This window comes from Tachypleus tridentatus, chromosome 9 (assembly GCF_004210375.1).
Source record: "Tachypleus tridentatus isolate NWPU-2018 chromosome 9, ASM421037v1, whole genome shotgun sequence".
Lineage (NCBI taxonomy): Eukaryota > Metazoa > Arthropoda > Merostomata > Xiphosura > Limulidae > Tachypleus > Tachypleus tridentatus.
In genome coordinates, this window is record NC_134833.1 from 84,095,067 (window position 1) to 84,107,506 (window position 12,440).

Here is a 12,440-nt window from a genome sequence, read left to right on the forward strand (position 1 = left end):
ATATATAGTGTTAAATACTTCCTGATGATGAGAAACCCACTTGAGGTAGAAATGTATCTCAGAACGGCTTGTACAGATATAAACACTTTTACTGATAAAGTAGAGAACAACGTTTCGACCTTCCTAGATCATCTTCAGGTTAACCTTCTGAAGATGACCTAGGAAGGTCAAAACGTTGTTCTTTGCTTTATGAATAAAAGTGTTAATTCTCATATCAGTAGTTCTAAGATATAGTGTTCAATAATGTTTTTAGTATGGATTAGTTGTGGAGTGCTATTAAACTGATTTATTATAGCATATATCTGTACCATATGCTAGTTCCTTGTTAGGTTCTTTCTTTATAGTTAAGACTGGACGGAGTACCACGGCAGGTATTTTGAACCTACATTTGATCAATATGTTCATTTAAACAGAATACTTATGACATGCCCTTAATACAAGTATATGGAAAATCTAAAGAATGATAAGTATTCTCACCTTAGTTCATTTAATAGTCAATATTGATCAGTGAAACATTACCATAGTGTTGAAATTTATATTCTGCAGTGGTAAGAAGGTATATTTTATCATTCTATCAATTTAGTCCAATAAAAGAGATAGAATGACGAAATATTCTTTTGTCCTAACACTTTTTTACATAGCATTGTAGTTCTGTAGAGGATATCGGTAAAGAAAGTAAGGTAACACCATCATTTTCTGAAAGATGACGACTGGTACTTTATATTTTATAACAAGGGAAATGATTTGAGTACCGATACGAGGAGGACACCATGAGATAACCAGCTCAATTATGATAATCATAATACATAAAAGTACTTTAAAACCTTATGACTACGATGGAATGATTTTGAAAGGATTAAAAATGTCTTACTTACTTGAATGACACCGTCAGATGTATGCTGTTTGATAAAAATTACATACGGACTCCCAGCCGTTTTATAAATAACGTGTTTCTGAACTATTTATGCATCAAATAGCTTGTCGGTCCATTACAAAAACAATAATTAATGTTGTTGCTAATCTTCCTCACTAGTCTACGATTTGCCTTTGAATTTTACTGAGTGATTTCACCAATTTTTTGTGAGTTGCTAGTTCCTTAGATCAAATGCTATAGCATATAAATAACGAAATGTGAATCCGAATCCCATAAGTAGTGAAAGATATGAAATCGAGTCCGGAATTTGTGGGTTGATGAAACTTATTGCAAAACTATTCAATCATGACTGGTAGTAAATACAACAGAAAGTTTGATGCACAGTTTTAGAATTTCTATTGAAATTGCACTTAACGTTTTGCGAAAAAACCAATAAAACTATTTTAGTATATATTAACATTTATTGTAGAGGGTTTGTTTTTTTTTAATTTCGCGCAAAGCTACTCGAGGGCTATCTGCGCTAGCTGTCCCTAATTTAGCAGCGTAAGACTAGATGGAAGGCAGCTAGTCATCACCACCCACCTCCAACTCTTGGGCTTTTCTTTTACCAACGAATAGTGGGATTGACTGTCACATTATAACGCTTCCACGACTGAAAGGGAGAGTATGTTTGGAGCGACGGGGATTTGAACTCGCGACCCTCATATTACGAGTCGAACACCTTAACTCACCTGGCCATGCTGGGCCCTATTGTAAAGGGAATGATATAAAATGTTGATAATAAAAATAAAAAACCATTATGGCTGTTTATTACTAAATTACCTAAACTCTTTTGATATGAGCCTTCCTGAATAAAGGTCTGAGTCTCTCAACTTATAAAAATGCCTTAAAATCATGCCTACTTTAACATGATGATTGAAAGACAGTGCCATAGTTAAAACAACAATATTTGTCGACATATTGTATCATTTTAATTAATTGAACATAATTTCTGACGACTTATTGTTTAATTAGAATTAAAATTAATACAGTATTTTTGTTTTCGGCCCATTTTTAGCGGTCATCCAGAAAAGGCATCACGGACTCTAAGCGAACTGTGTCTCCCATTTTGGGAAACACTCAGCTAAACAACTCGGACACTTGCTTTTGAAATATATATGAATGTAATACTTTATGGTAAGTGAACTTCTCTCTTAATGAAGGCCCGGCATGGCCAAGCGTGTTAAGGCGTGCGACTCGTAATCTGAGGGTCGCGGGTTCGCATCCCGGTCGCGCCAAACATGCTCGCCCTTTCAGCCGTGGGGGCGTTACAATGTGACGATCAATCCCACTATTCGTTGGTAAAAGAGTAGCCCAAGAGTTGGCGGTGGGTGGTGATGACTAGCTGCCTTCTCTCTAGTCTTACACTGCAAAATTAGGGACGGCTTAACACGCTTGGCCATGCCGGGCCGCCAGGTAATAAGTAACTTTGCAAAACAGGTGACTTTTTATACAATGATATTCCAGAATTACTACAGTACATTGCCATGGAAGACTTAATTATGTTTATAAAGAAAACCTATAGTGTATTTAGTACATGTAAGGATATCTAATAAAGTTTTATATTTTAAACCTTTGTTGAAAATGGCAACATATAATTAAACATGTTCAGCAGCCGAAAAACAACTGATCTTTAATGGTCACTCCTATTATTCAGAGAAAGAAATATTTCATATGTAAGAATAATTTGAAAATATAATTTATGTTGTTCAACGAACGCACTGTTTTTGATCCACTAATTTATATGGCTATTACCGAAAAGAGGCCGAAAGCCGTCTGGAGAGGTCTTCTGTTTTGACCACACACAACATTATACAACGGTATGTTGTCTGTCAGTCAGTCAATCGACTATTAAGATGACATCATATAAGAAATGCTTAACGTTCCAATTTGTACTGTCCTGACGTCAGTAAAACGTGCACATGAGAATAATTGTGCACTACGTAACTTACAACACAGCATAACATATTAACTTCAAAATTTAAAAAAATAAATATATTTGTTACCCTTAACTAAAACAGCATGCTTTCGGTGACCCTATGGAAGTTTATTTTTTAATTTCGCGCAAAGCTACACGAGGGTTATCTGCGCTAGCCGTCCCTAATTTAGGAGTGTAAGACTAGGGGCAGGCAGCTAGTCATCACCACCCACAGACAACTCTTGGTCTACCCTTTTACTAACGAATAGTGGGATTCACCATCACATTATAACGCCCTCACGGCTGAAAGGGCGAGCATGTTTGGTGTAACGGGAATTCGAAACCGCGACCCTCAAATTAGGAGTCGAGTGCCTTAACCACCCGGCCATAACGAGCTTCCTATAGAAGTACATCTCGTATATACATATCAAATGTAGTTTTCTAAACACACATAGCTACTAATCACCTAACGTTTCACTTGAAATATGTTGTGTTAAGAATCAACTAATAAACACCTTGTTAGTCTGGCCGAGTAATTTAACATCCTTACTCGCCTGTACAGCGCGTGTTTTCAGAATGTGATAAAACGTGTTATTCATAATGTCTAACAAGAAGGCAATACTAGCCAATGATGAGATACCATTTTGAAATAATTTTGCAAGAAAACTGGTCTCTTCGCTTCAGAACAGCTCTCTGATCTACATATATTAGAGACTGGTTGACTTTTTAAACTGTTTTCCGCTGTATTAACTACTAGATAATTGTTACTTCAGATAGTCCTCGAACAGTACAATGTTTTACAACCTTCACAAAATAACAAATTTCGTTATAGCGTATGGTCACCGCAAAAATTAACAAATTTCATTATGTGTCATTCCAAACATACGCAGCTACAAGTATAAAGGCTTATAATGTTAAAAATCGGGATTCAACATCTGAGGTAGACAGATCACAAAGAGCCCATAGTGTAGCATTGTGGTAAACAGCTAAGAAAAAACACAAAATTTTAGCATAACTACTGTACCAAATTTCACTTTATTAGCCTGAAACCGATGCGGCTGTGACGCTATTCCAGAAACCGGTTTATTACTCTAATAAACTTATATCGAGAAAAAATTCCTTATTAACAGAATAGCTCCCCAATAGCACAGCAGTATGTCTGTGGACTTAGAATACTAGAAACCGGGTTTCGATAGCCGTGGTGGGCAGAACACAAATGGTTCTTTGTGTAGCTTTGTGCTTAAATACAGTTAATAAACAGACTCACTTAATAGAATAAAATAAAGAGAACAGTGACAAGAAATAAAATAAGAACATATTCAGTGAGAGCTACTACAAATTTTAATGTAACTTTTGTTAACAGAAAGAATGGCTGAAAATCTGAAATAAATATTATATCGAACAGTACAGTCGTTTTCTCGTTTCGATGAACAATGAATAAACAACAGAATTATTTCATGCCATGTTACGTTTTGTTTTAAGTGGTTAATAGGCTCGTGCTTGAATAACTGCGACATTATGTGGATGAAACACTTCTCGTTAATGGGTGTTTTATGTTTCACTAGAAGATAATAATAGCAGTTCTTCATTTTATGTTACAAATCTTAATATTTTAATGGGCATATACTGTTTATCCGTACATAATAATCGATTTTAATCTCGAGGAAAGTGCACTATCAATAGCCTACTTAACGTGACTTCAATAACCCAAATTGCCCAAAAAGCTCATCAGATAGAAAATGGTTCATTCTGCGTCTGAAGATGGCGCTCTTTCTCGTACGGTTCTGTGTTTTAGTTAAAAACTGGAAAAATCTTCGCGATTTATTAATGTTTAAAAATAAAATTTTCATCTTTTCTTCTCTTTTCTTTAGTGGTTATAATAGATCTTTTTTTTATTCTGGATTCTCTGTAATATTTAGCATACAAAGTATCCTGGACAAATGTCTCATTTATATGAAAGACAGTAGCATTATAAATAGACCCAAACAATATTCGTCATATAAATAAGCCCCTAGATTCAAGAATTTTCTAAGAAGTTAGAATGTCTGGCAGAAGTAAATGTAACCCACTTTGCTTTATTATTTTATTTAACTAAAACATAAAAATAACGTCCTTATTAATAAATACACCGTAAATGACCAATCTGATACTTTGATTTTGATATTTTTTAAAATTTAATTCTGAAATTACCGATAGACTTTGGACTTATCGACCTTTTAATAATAATTTTTCTAAATTATCATAAGACCAAACTGCTTGTGACCTCACGAGTTTGTTGGAAGTGCTTCCTTAATGTCTGTAAAACGAAGTAAGACAGTTTCCTTCGGTAAAACGACCACCAGGTGTATCATCAATTATGACGTACTACTATCTAAGCAAATTAGACATAACTGTTATTGTAAGCAGAATACGGTTCAAAGTTCATATATTTTTAATGTGACGCAGATTCGAGCCGGCTCCTTTAGGTTACGCAGACGAGCGCTCTAACCACGGGGCCGTGCTTCCCCTGAGTTTATTACTAATCAACCACATTCTAACGCCTGTTTCACATAAAAAATAACTGTATTGTTTCAATTATTTTATTAAGTTATTTTTAGTGCATTTTGTAACAGACAAAAACACCAAATGATTAAATATGATGTAATATGTGGAAGTCATTCATTCGAAAACAACGGTTAAAGACACACCATCGTATTATATCAATACTATAACTTATACGTATGTCTAGTTTACAGATTAACTAAAAATATTTGTTTTCTATTCCATTAAATAGTCTTTTTAATGAAATAGTAGTACCATTATTTAACCAGTTTCTGACCTGCAACACCACGAGATCATCAAATGCGGAAAATTGAGTCTGGGAATAGTCGCAGTCTATGTTTGTCTCGGTTTTTATGACGCTTTCTTCCGGTAATAATCCACGTGCTCAATCGTGGTTTCCAGTTCTACTGTCCGAATTTTCATTATGTATCAGTTTCTTCAACAGTATCCTCGAGTTTGATAATATTGTACGTTAATGGTAATAGTACGCGAAGTATGAATCGATCATAACAAAGGTCCAAAAGTCGCCTATTCATGTTTGAAAGACAAGTCCAGATAAAATATAAGTCCAAATACCTAGACATAAACAGTAGAGGCAAATGACAAAACATATATTACTTAAGACTTATATCGGAGGCTAAAGTATTAGGTAAATGTTAAGGCTTCCAGTTTTATTGTTCCATTATAATATATTCGTTACAACCTCAGAAACTGTTGAACCAGTTATTATTGAAAACTGTTGAGCTGAATAACACAGGGACTTTGCGATAACTTTAACTGGTAGTCGCTGCTTAGTTACAAGAAGAAGTTCTAGTTTCGAACCGAGTTAAATAGTTTTGTATCGTTAATAAACTTTGAATATGGGCAGAAGTTTTAGTACTATTTATAAGTTTCATCCCGAAAGCACATATTTTCCTGAACCTCTAATATAGATTACACCACATACGTTATTGGTAGGTATTAGCACCCTCATAATCATAAGTAGAATACATATTTTATTTCTGCACAAAATGTAAACTGATCTTGTAGTGTTATGATTACTTTACCTCTACAGTTGTATCAGTTTGAGAATGTAATAATATCACGGTTTGTCTGCAGAACGGTGGGTTGAAGCATGCATTTCTATGACATACTGAACATGATAATGAATAACCATTCAACAGAAGTAACGTAAATATACGTTTATTAGCTGCTTGGCGATATCTGTCATTATCTGTGCACCTTCACAAAGAAAGGGAATATATTATCAAGTTTTCCAACTTGATCTCGGACTACTGGTGTTACACCGAGGAAAGAGATGATTCGATAGGATTATGAAGTCCAACAGACTTCAGGATGTGTTCCAGTTGGATGACCTCTTTAAAATTTACGAGAAACTAAGTTGAAGTAAAAATTTATTGGAGAGACGGATAATATGAGTCTAAGAACTTTAACTTTAAAAATGTACAAGAACAACTTTTCGACCTTCTTAGGTCATCTTCAGGTTAACAAAGACAGTCAGATGTACAATTAAGTGAGTTTAAAAGAAAGCTCGATATATATATATGAATGATAAGGGCTAGATATAGAAGGTTTTTTTATAATACTTTTAGTATAGTTTAGAGAACGGGACAGCTTCGATGGACCAGTAGGTTCCTTGTTGTCCCTAAACATTATGTTATTTGTTCTTCGAAATTTGATTGAGTGAGCACACATAAATGTTAAGTTGTTTAAGGGTTTTCTCAATTCATTCGATCACGCTTCTCCACAAGTATCTCATTTCACTTTGTCTCGTTTAGAAAAGTTATAAAACCGTGTTGTATTTTATATCAGACGATTTGTTTATTTTGTTTTTGAATTGTTCGCAAAGCTACACGAGGGCTATCTGTGTTAGCCGTTCGTCACTTAACAATGTAAGACTAGAGGGAAGTCAGCTACGCATCACCACCCACCGCCAACTCTGGGACTACTCTTTTACCAACGAATAGTGGGAGTGGCCGTCACATTATAACGCCCCCACGGCTGAATGGGCGAGCATGTTTAGTGTGACGATGATTCGAACTCGCGACCCTCAAATTACGAGTCGAGCGCCTTAAACATGCCAGGCCCGTGCCAAATTACCTTTACAGTGACAGTTTTAAACATATATATGTATTGGTAATATATGAATACAAAAGTGTGATAAGAAACTGTGACAAGTTTAACTATGCACACCCGTCCTACAGGCCGGAAATTTAACACTATTTTAATAACCGCAATTTTTACAATTAATCAATACCATTGGCCCAAGTATTAAACACTCACTACATACAATAAAGCACACTCTATTTGATATTAGCAGTACATTTCTTCATGAACATTTTTTTTTTTCCTTTTTCTGAAAAGGCGAATGAGTTCAGCTTCAAGAGAGTCGAACCCACGATCTACAAATTGCAAACGGAGTGTCATAACCACCAGGCTATGTCAGGCCCACAGTGGCTCAATTTTAACATTTTTTATTTTAAATGTTTCATGTGTGCAACAATATATATATATATTATTTTTACAAACTGTTGAGTTTCTTTAAACGAAAATCGAAATTTCAAACAATCTCTCATAGTGCCCCCCCAGTGGCTCAGCGGTACGTCTGCGGACTTACAACGCTAAAAACCGGGTTTCGATACCCGTGGTGGGCAGAGTACAGATAACCCATTGAGTAGCTTTGTGCTTAACTCAAAACAACAACAACAGCCTCTCATAGTGTTGCAAGTCGAGCAATGGCGATGAAGGAAGGGCGTTACTGTAGACCTCACCTTAAAGTTGATGTTATTTTCTCTTAGTTGCAAGTTAAATTATACACTTCCAAAACTGTGTCCATTTCACGAACGTAATCCATATGTAAGATTCATGGCTGTCACAATACTGTCATGCAGTATTGAAAGTAATAGCTCAGAAATAAAAACCTAGTGTTGTTGTCATGCAAAAATCAATTTATTATATGCTTTAAAGTTTCCTTTGATACTACCTTTGAACTTCGTATAATTTAATATCTTGGAAAATAGAATGGTATTGTTAATTACAAGTAGGTGTTTTTCATTTTAAAATGAAATACGTTATTAATTAAATAACTTCCATATGTGTCTTAACATAATACAACCATTGTATACAAGTACTGTGTTTTTTACAACAACTAACTCTTAAACTGTAAAAGTTGATGTTTTTATCGTTGATCTTTTAGTAAGTTCTACTAATTTATATTAGTAGCTAATAATTAGTTATTTTTAACACTTTAGTTATTAGAAATCCCAACACTCGTATTACCATTTACAATACATCCAAACATTGAATATTATTTCAGCAACAGAAACCTATTTTCAATCTTAATTGAAATTAGTGCCACAAAACAAATACCTGGCTCGAACATGTTTCGTAAAACTAAAACATTATTTTGATGGTTGTTACGTAAAATATTTTATCCCGGACGAGTCTCCGATTTATTATATTACTTGTGCCATATATTACGAATTCAAATAGCTGTAAACTTTAATGATAATTTAGAATTTGATTAAATGTTAATATGTACCTAATTTATTATATTTGCTAACAAGATTAATACACACAATTTTCATTCCTAACATAAATATATTTTAATATATAAATAATTACACAATTTATAACAAAGGCAAATAGTTATTAAAATATTGTATAAGAGTTTTAACAAACTTACAACAATACTGAGTCTTATATCTGGTCTGAAACTGAATCTTTCACCGACGTTCACGGAGAACAAAATTAATTTTTTGTTGATACACTTGTACACTACCCCTGACGGCTAGCTAGCTTGAAGCACCTGCAAGTTTTCACCGACGACAATATCTAATGTTCTCATACAAATATTAACGTCCGAAGTTAATTCACTGAAGTTAAACTGTTTATAACGTTCAAAATCTATAACAATTCCTGGCCACATTCTGTAGTATTTTTGAGTAATAAGCGATAATGACAATTATAGCTTCTGATAATATTCCTCTCTTATGGTACATTGGTTTTACATACCAATCACCCGAGACTCTCAAAATTCAACAATGTTCGAAAACATGCTAGTTATTTCATAAAACAAATATTATTAATTTTTACTCTCAAAAATCTTCTACATACTTAGAGAACAGGCGGGACTTGCGGAATACACATCGAACAATATACGTCACATGCATCAAACTGAAACACGTGTAGCTATTAAAATAAACGTATAACAGTAAATCCGTTAAGAGATGCATTGATTTGTGTGTTTGCATATTGTGCTGATTTTCTTGTCTCTGTGTTGCTTAATTAGTGTTTTAAAAATATATATTAATTTCAAACTGATTGAGCATCTTGACTAGAACGAATATTGGTGTAAAATTGGTATTTGTTGTATTCAAACGAAACAGAATCTTACACAAAACGTTGAGCATATTGACTACAAAAATATATTTGTGTAAAACTGCTATTTGTTATACTTAATAGAACCAGGATCTTATACGAAGTATAGGCTAATCATTGGTGGTATTTGGTACATTCTACTGGAAACAGAACTTACGTGAGAAATAGGCTAAACGGCTGGTAGAGATTATTTATAGGATAGAAGTATAGCTGTTATTAATTTTGAACAGATTACAAGAGATACAGCGCCCAATCACCTGCACCACCCACCGTGATATGATCTGAATAAAAGAATTAACTTTACTTATATAACACGTCCACAGCAGAAAGTTCGGAGAGTGTTCAAAGGCATCACGTCTTAAACCTTGAATATACGGTCCACAGCCTGGAACATTGACTAGTAGACAAAGCGTGTCACAGTCCTAGCTAGTTCTTCATCCTTAAAAGCAAAAGTAAAGAAAAATTATATTTTTTGAAGAATAGGGATATTTTACTACAGTGAATATTTAAAAGACATAGAATCATTTAAGAAGTTCTATGATTGTAAAAAAGTACGTTGTTCAGTTTTTATAATTTCTTTACGGAAACTTAAATGTTTTATTATATCATATCTTCATTAAAAGAACCCATAACCATTAGCATTTTTCAATCTCGGCTTCTTTTCGAATAAACACTTTCTTGAGGCAATTATTTCATAATTTACCATCTTTATTTTTACTTTTTCTTTTGCTTCCTTTAGATACTTGTAATTTCGCATAAAGATACCCAATACTTATCCGCTTATAGCAGTCCGTAATTTTGACCTGGTAGACGAGATGAAAAGCTCTTTGTCAACATCACTCGCTGTCTACTCTTTACACACTCTTTGTTTGACTGTCACTCTTATAACTAAACCATTCTTATAACGCATTTTTACAGTAACGAATCGCGACCAGTCAATCTTCCCAGCCCAGACATACTAACCAATAAAGCCATATCAGCCTCTTTATTTCAAGTACAGAAATAACATTCGAAACACATAAAGCACTTTGTATAGTACTTACTAATTACGGATTTCTTTACACTTTTATTATATCCGTTTGCTTTACGTTTTCTTTTCACAATTGAATCATTTTTACAAGCCCATAGTATGTACTACTAGTCTTTTCTATTTAGATCCAACGAAAACGATAGCTTATATTTATCATTATAAATAACCGTATATCTATTCTTTGTTAGGCCATGACTAAAACTTAGTTGGCACTAAGTACACAATAAATTTTCGATCCAGTTTGAATTTGTATCGTGCATTATATTTTACAGAGAACTGTCATTTTAAACAGATTAAAGATATCATTAGCTAAGGTCAGCCTAAAAATATTTAAAAACTGACATTACTTAAGCTGAAATGGAAGAAACATATAATTATGAAAATAAAAATGACGAAATGTTATTGAAAAAAACATTTGAAAAAAGAAGCGACGGCTGTTTCACGATACGTCTGAGAGCTTAAACCCTATAAATTGGGTTTAGATACTTTTACTGGGCACAGAACAGATAGCCCATTGTGTAGTTTTGTGATAAACAGCGAACAAACTTTAAAAAAAAATTGTGAAATAGAAAAGGCCATACGACAAAGAACTGATTGAATGATAAATTTATTAGCAAGGAGTTTTTAAATTAATTTAGAGGTAAATAAATTTGGATATGAGAATTGAGCCCATATGGGATGCCCTTAGCAAGTTTTTTTTTAAAGAAAATAAAATGGCCGAGTTTTTACAACATACTGAGTAGTTTTCCAGAATACTGGAAATAACCTGAATATTCTGCATACCAATTCTCTGATTAAAAATAGGTCAAGTGTCAGTATCATAGATTATTTGAGCGAAGGGATTAGGTTAAAGAAGGTCAAAGATCAGATACGCAAACCTCTCGCCGTCATTTTTTTTTTAACAACAGACCATGCCTTACAAATTACAAACAAGTTAGTCTTGTTTCTGCATTGAGATGAAGTCTAGAATGTGTCACACACACGTGTACAAATTAATAAGGAAATCACAACGTGGTGGGGTAAAAGACAAGTTAATAGAATTGAAGAGTGGCTTGGTAAAAAAAAAAAAAAAGGACTGTTATTAACGGGCTCTCTGTAAGTCAAACGTGACTTTTGCTACGCAGATGTCCGCAGTTGATTGGACTTTTATTTTTTTCCTACTTACGTTAATGACATTTATACTGGCAGTAATCGTAAACCAGTAAATTTTAATGACAATATTAAACTCTTTGGAATGTTTACCCGTATTGAGGATTTTTAATTAGTGCAGAATAACGTGTATCAGTTACTTAGTTGATCAAATTATTGACCACCTGGAATCAAGGATATGGAAATGCGCTGAGGTGTGATGATTCGACTCACACCTCTGAAATGTAAGTAGGAGTTTCATTGAATAACGTGACTGAAAAAATATAATTATATACAGTGAATAAATCATTGACAGCCATCGAGTCAGCATTCTCTTGTTGGTAGCAAGATATTTAGAGATATACTAGTGGATGTCAGTTGAAACAATTAAACGGCAAGTTTTATAAAAATAGTAATGAATAAATACAGAATATGCAGTAAACCCAATCCCTTGGATCAAAGCATATATGCAATATAATTATCTAGTGGCCAGTTTACAGGCGTCTTTTATTATTCCATGTGTTATTTTA

At 33.8% G+C, this 12,440-nt stretch overlaps 1 protein-coding gene across 3 annotated transcripts in view; it reads left to right on the forward strand.

The window, feature by feature from the left end:
• LOC143225646 (glutamate-gated chloride channel-like) overlaps window positions 1-12,440 on the forward strand; it is a 170,738-nt gene that overhangs the window by 10,725 nt on the left and 147,573 nt on the right. Inside the window, exon 2 of one of the 3 annotated variants that reach the window (XM_076455442.1) lies at window positions 1,932-2,050. The exons of the other annotated variants lie outside the window; for them this stretch is intronic. The gene's annotated coding sequence lies outside the window, so the exon portion shown is untranslated. The remainder of the gene's footprint in view (window positions 1-1,931; window positions 2,051-12,440) is intronic. 3 annotated transcript variants of the gene reach the window in all.